The sequence below is a fragment of the Podarcis bocagei genome, assembly GCF_964188305.1.
Source record: "Podarcis bocagei genome assembly, chromosome: 3".
NCBI lineage: Eukaryota > Metazoa > Chordata > Lepidosauria > Squamata > Lacertidae > Podarcis > Podarcis bocagei.
In genome coordinates this window covers 14,379,980-14,386,095 of record NC_138127.1, presented here as the reverse complement: position 1 = coordinate 14,386,095, position 6,116 = coordinate 14,379,980, and the positions used below count along the sequence as shown (strand labels likewise).

General features: G+C 52.0%; 1 pseudogene across 1 annotated transcript; it reads right to left on the bottom strand.

Annotated features, from left to right (window-relative positions):
- Positions 1–601: 601 nt before the first annotated feature.
- On the bottom strand, positions 602–2,340 carry LOC308582628 (growth factor receptor-bound protein 2 pseudogene; annotated as a pseudogene). Its single transcript has one exon. The product of its transcript is annotated as a growth factor receptor-bound protein 2 pseudogene (transcript).
- Positions 2,341–6,116: the final 3,776 nt, after the last annotated feature.

The following is a 6,116-nucleotide window of genomic DNA, read 5'->3' as shown; positions in this document are numbered from 1 at the left end:
TCTGCCTTAGCAGTTGTTCTGCAATGCTTCCCCCAATATTACTCCAGGGTCTGTGTTCTAAATTACCCACTTGATGGTCAGATGGGAAAGAGTTCTCACCAGCCCTTCTTAGCACAGAAGTAATTTTACTTTGCTGCTGTTACTTTGCTGCTGGGATACCCAGCCAGATGGACAGGGTATAAATAATAAAAGTACATTATTATTATTATTATTATTATTATTATTATTATTATTATTATTATACCAATGCAGAAAAGGTGATCCCTCATGAGATCTCCATCATTATATGCTCTAACCATGTTGTCTCCCATTTCATTGCTCCTAGCTGTCCAGTAAACCACGGATTGCTGGCTGCTGAGAAGACAACAGCCTAGGAGTGATGGTGACCCCAACCAATAAGTCACCCACCTATTCCACATGAGAATAATGAATGAAAACAGGCTGCCTGAATGAAAAGAAAATGCCCAAAGCTGTTTTACATTGCCTCTGCTGCAAGGAAACACTCTGCTCAAATAGGCCTCTTTTTCACAAATAGCCAATCCATACGAAAGAGATTTCGCCATTCCCCACTTGGTCATAAAGATCAGATACTGACAAAACGTTTATGAAGTACCATCTGGTCGATTTATTTCATGCTAAAACTTGCATTTCTCTCCATCACCCGCTAAAAAAGAATTTACACAAATGAGGGGACAACGAAACCTGAAAAGCTCTGGACCGCCTTCTGAAACTTTTAAAAACAACACAGCTTTGTGGAAAAAATAAATAAATACCAGAATGTGTTCAACCACAAATGTAAGGAAAGAGGAAGCAACTGTCCATGTGGTTGATCTGGCTATTGTCCAAAATGTCTCGAAACAGCCCTGTGACTTGGCAGGGCGGGCAAGCAAAGGGGAGTCCCTCTCTCTCCACCTTCCTCACCTCTAATCCTTTCAGAGCAGCTCATAATGGACTTTAAAAGAAGACCGAAATCCATGCACAGGATAAACCGACTGGTACACTTGTTTATCGCAGGAGTCCAGTGAGTTGGTGCCAGTTAAGACTTGTGTGTGTGTGTGTGTGTGTGTGTGTGTGTGTAAGCCAGGGGGGGGTGGGGAATCTGTTTGCTTCCCCTTTCCTCCAGAGGAAGCCCACCTACAACTCCCTTCAGCCCCAGCCAGCATGCCCAATGGTCAGAGCTGATGGGAGGTGGAAGGCCAAGTGAATCCCCTCTCCCGCACGCCAGCATCCCCACCACCCGTGCTACACCCATCCCATTTCACTGGGGCCACGAAGTTGTTGGGCAGCATGCCCCTCCGCCCTTCGCAGGCTCCTTTCCACCAGTTGGGGTCGGAATCGTCCAGGATCCGAATGACATCTCCACGTCGGAAGCCCAGCTCGCACGCCATTTGAGGCCGGAAGTCAAAGAGCGCCCGCATGTAGGTCGGGTACCGAGGGCCCTGCTCCATGTCCCGCAGGAGGATGACTTTGTCCCGGGAGATGGAGGTCGTCCGATGGTGCTGCACCAGCTCGTTCAGAGAGTTGAAGGCGGCCGCGCCGAGGTAGTAGTGCCCGCTCAAGTCTCGGAAGACCCTGAAGTGCTGCACGTCGGGCCCCGTCTTGACCGAGAGCGAGAAGCCTCCCGGAGCGCTCTCGCTCTCGCGGATCATGAACGCGCCGTCGAAGCTCTGCCTGGCCAACGCCTCGTCGGCGATGTCCCGCGGGAGCTTGCCCCAAAACCAGGGGTGGGGCTTGAAGGCGATGCGGTTCTCGGGGATGAGGCCCTCGCGTCCGCCCCGCTCCGCGTTGGCCCAGCGAGGCTCGGAATCTCTCTCCAAGACCTTCAGGAGGTCGCCCCGTCGGAAGCTGAGCTCGTCCCAGTTGCGGGGTTGGAAGTCGTACTGGGCTACGGCTTCCATCCTCTGGAAGAAGAAGGTTGCCCCACTACGAAGCTGCTCCCCCTTTCTCCGACGGCGCTAGGATGGCCTCGCTTAAGGCGCTCTCGGGTTCCCGGGTGCAATCGCGCGCCAACCCCGCGCCTTCCGCACTCAATCCGGTCTCTAGGCGTTCCGCTGTTTTGGAAGAAGATGGGGGCTCCGGGGGAGGGTTTTTAAAACCCTTTCCTCTGCTAATCATCTTTCCCACCCTCCACTGCCACACATCCTCCCCCAAGCTGGGATGGTGGAAAAGGCGGAATGGAGAAAAACTTCTAAAGAAAAGTCATGTAGTAGCAGTAGTAATAAATAATGACAGCGGTTACATACACACGAGGATATTTTAGAAAGGAAATCTCTGCATTATCCACATTTTTATTAACCCTGATTATGCTCTTCTTTTTCTTTTTCTGTACAAAATCATGAATGCAACAATATACAGTGGTACCTCGGGTTACATATGCTTCAGGTTACATATGCTTCAGGTTACACACTCCGCTAAGCCAGAAATAGTACTTCAGGTTAAGAACTTTGCTTCAGGATGAGAACAGAAATTGTGCTCCGGCGGTGCGGCAGCAGCAGGAGGCCCCATTAGCTAAAGTGGTGCTTCAGGTTAAGAACAGTTTCAGGTTAAGTGCGGACCTCCGGAACGAATTAAGTACTTGACCTGAGGTTCCACTGTATTTGTATAAAACGTTTCTGTTCTTTAGCAAGGCAGTTCTGTGTGTGTCCCCTCAAGCAGATTCTGTCTGAGTTCATGAGGACTTCCCACCAGCCAAGCTGGTTGCAGGATCACAGCCTAAAAATTTCTTGTCAGCAGGCCATGGGGCTGCAATCCTAAACACAGTTGTTATAATAGAGCCCTTATGTAGGTAGTGGGCCGCCTTTTGCTAGTTTTCTTCATAAAGGGATCCATTCCGATTCACCCATCTCTCCGGCTTTTCCAACATCCCGGTTTGGGGTGGGTGGTGGGAGCAATTATTAACAGATGAAAGGGTTAAAACCCCTCTTAAAGAGCCCAGTGTTCTTTCAAGTAGCTGCCTGGGAGGGGCTGCCATGTCGTTTTGCTCTGAAAGTTGATCATAATAGCTCAACAGGAGCCATACCAGATGTTCCTGAGAAGCACACAAGAAGGCCATAGAACAGGGATGCAAGAGTCTGAGTGGACCTCCAAGTGTTTGTGGACTACAACTCCCATCATCCCCTGACTATTAGCCTGCGTAAGCAATGCCCATTCTTGCTGTGATCAGGGTTGGGCAGATGCAAAATACCAGAGGATCCTTGAAGCATGGTTCTGCAAAGGAAGGATTCCTTTCGAACACGGCCCCTCATGAAATTTTGGGTTGAATGAAATTAACAAAATAATGCTCATCTACAGACAGTGCTTGAAAGCTGAGATGTCATGCATTGCTGGTGTCAACACTGTTGCACGGCTGTTAGCAGCTGTCAGCATCTAACACACCTTTCGCCAACCTAGTGCCCTCAGGGAATTTTGGACTACAATTCCCATGAGCCCTAGCCAACCCTATTGTGTTGGCTGCAGCTGAAGGGAGTTAAGAGACCAAAATGGCTGTGACAGCTGGGGCTGATGGAAGTTAGGAGTCGAACACATCTGGAAGGATGACTTTGGACTGCAATGTCTGTCATTGTGATGAGCAGGCTGATGTTCTAATTGCCTCTGGGGATGGGGAGATGCATTCATGCTGAGGATAAGAAGTCTGTTTCAGTTTCTAAGCTACAATGACATCAAATGTTCTCATGACAAGTTAGCTTTCTTTTCCTGAGGTAGGAAACAGAGCAACAAGGGCAGCCGGATTGCTTAATTTCCATGCACACCCTTCTTACACTACCACATTTAACTGAGCACCATCAACCATTTGAGGCATTTGTCTTTAGGGTATAACTAGACTTGATACTAAATTCTTCTTATGCATTTAACATGAGGGATTTTTTTAAAAAAAATGCAAATAGTATGAGATGGGGAAGCTGATACAATTATGAGTATTGGATCAGGTGTGGCTTGGCTGAAATCTTGGCTTTTAAACAACATTTTATAAATCTGGGAACAAAAGGCCATTGCAATGACAACATGGAATTGTTAAGATGATATGTCTCAAGATTGAAATACCATGAAGATTTAGGGAGGGTTTAGTAGTTGAAGTCCCATATAATCAGTGGAAGATTATTGACTAAGTGTTGATTACATGCTCATTATTAAAGCATGCTAATTGAAGATTATTGCTTGCCGTAAAATACCACATTAATTGTGGCATGTAAACACGCAAGGCCTTCAGAAAGGATTTCTCTCCCACCTGCATCACTTCAAAGTTGTTTAGATAAACAACCTCTATCGTCTGGTTTTCTGTATGCCAAATTACATTTAAATCATTAGTCCCTGCTACTCACTTGGTAAGTCTCTGTACTGTTACCAGCCACATGACAGGAGGATGCAGTCATGGGGAGTGTGCTTCAACCTGCTGAATGTTTGCCTGCTTAAAATACAGGACCTGCCTTTCTTTTTTTCACCTGGCAGGTGGAACAAAAAAGTCCACAAAACATGCCACAATAAATGTGTTAGTCTTTAACCAAGACTTTCGAGTTGGTAGCGTATTCTGTGGAAAGGTCCAGGGTCTGAAGTGACTTCAGCAAGGGACAAACTGAACGTACATCCTTATATTGTAGTAGTATTACCGTATTTTTCGCCCCATAAGACGCACCGGCCCATAAGACGCACCTAGATTTTAGGGGGGGAAATAAAGGAAAAAAAATTTATTTCCCCCCCAGGTGCGCTGCGCTAATCCAGAAGCTTGGGGCAAGCTGAGGTCAGCGCGCCCCAAGCTTCTGCGTGCCGGCAAGCAGTCCGCTGCCGCCCCAAGCCTCCCGCACCCGGCAGGAGGTCCCGCTGGGTGCGCAAGGCTTGGGGCGGCAGCGGACTGCTTGCGCGCACCTAGAAGCTTGGGGCGTGCTGAGCTCAGCACGCCCCAAGCTTCTGCATGCCGGCAAGCAGTCCGCTGCCGCCCCAAGCCTCCCGCACCCGGCAGGAGGTCCCGCCGGGTGCGCAAGGCTTGGGGCGGCAGCGGACTGCTTGCGCGCACCTAGAAGCTTGGGGCGTGCTGAGCTCAGCACGCCCCAAGCTTCTGCATGCCGGCAAGCAGTCCGCTGCCGCCCCAAGCCTCTCGCACCCGGCAGGAGGTCCCGCTGGGTGCGCAAGGCTTGGGGCGGCAGCGGACTGCTTGCGCGCACCTAGAAGCTTGGGGCGTGCTGAGCTCAGCACGCCCCAAGCTTCTGCATGCCGGCAAGCAGTCCGCTGCCGCCCCAAGCCTCCCGCACCCGGCAGGAGGTCCCGCCGGGTGCGCAAGGCTTGGGGCGGCAGCGGACTGCTTGCGCGCACCGAGAAGCTTGGGGCGGGCTGAGCTCAGCACGCCCCAAGCTTCTGCATGCCGGCAAGCAGTCCGCTGCCGCCCCAAGCCTCCCGCACCCGGCAGGAGGTCCCGCTGGGTGCGCAAGGCTTGGGGCGGCAGCGGACTGCTTGCGCGCACCTAGAAGCTTGGGGCGTGCTGAGCTCAGCACGCCCCAAGCTTCTGCATGCCGGCAAGCAGTCCGCTGCCGCCCCAAGCCTCCCGCACCCGGCAGGAGGTCCCGCCGGGTGCGCGAGGCTTGGGGCGGCAGCGGACTGCTTGCGCGCACCGAGAAGCTTGGGGCGGGCTGAGCTCAGCTGGCCCCAAGCTTCTAGGTGCGCGCAAGCAGTCCGCTGCCGCCCCAAGCCTCGCGCACCCGGTGGGACCTCCTGCCGGGTGCGCGAGGCTTGCAGACACTCGCCCGAAGCAGGGGGAGCCCTCCAGAGGGCTCCCCGTGCTTCGGGCGACAGGCTGCCGCCCCAAGCCTCGCGCACCCGGTGGGACCTCCTGCCGGGCCGCGAGGCTTGCAGGCATTCGCCCCATAAGACGCACCCCGATTTCCCCTTCATTTTTGGAGGGGAAAAAGTGCGTCTTATGGGGCGAAAAATACGGTAGTTCCGCTAGTACTGCAAGGTGCTGCTTTAATTAAAGGATCCCTACCTTCTCTAGGCTCCTGCCGACCCAGCAGTTCAAAAGCACGTCAAAGTGCAAGTAGATAAATAGGTACCGCTCCGGTGGGAAGGTAAACGGCATTTCCGTGCGCTGCTCTGGTTCACCAGAAGCGGCTTAGTCATGCTGGCCACAT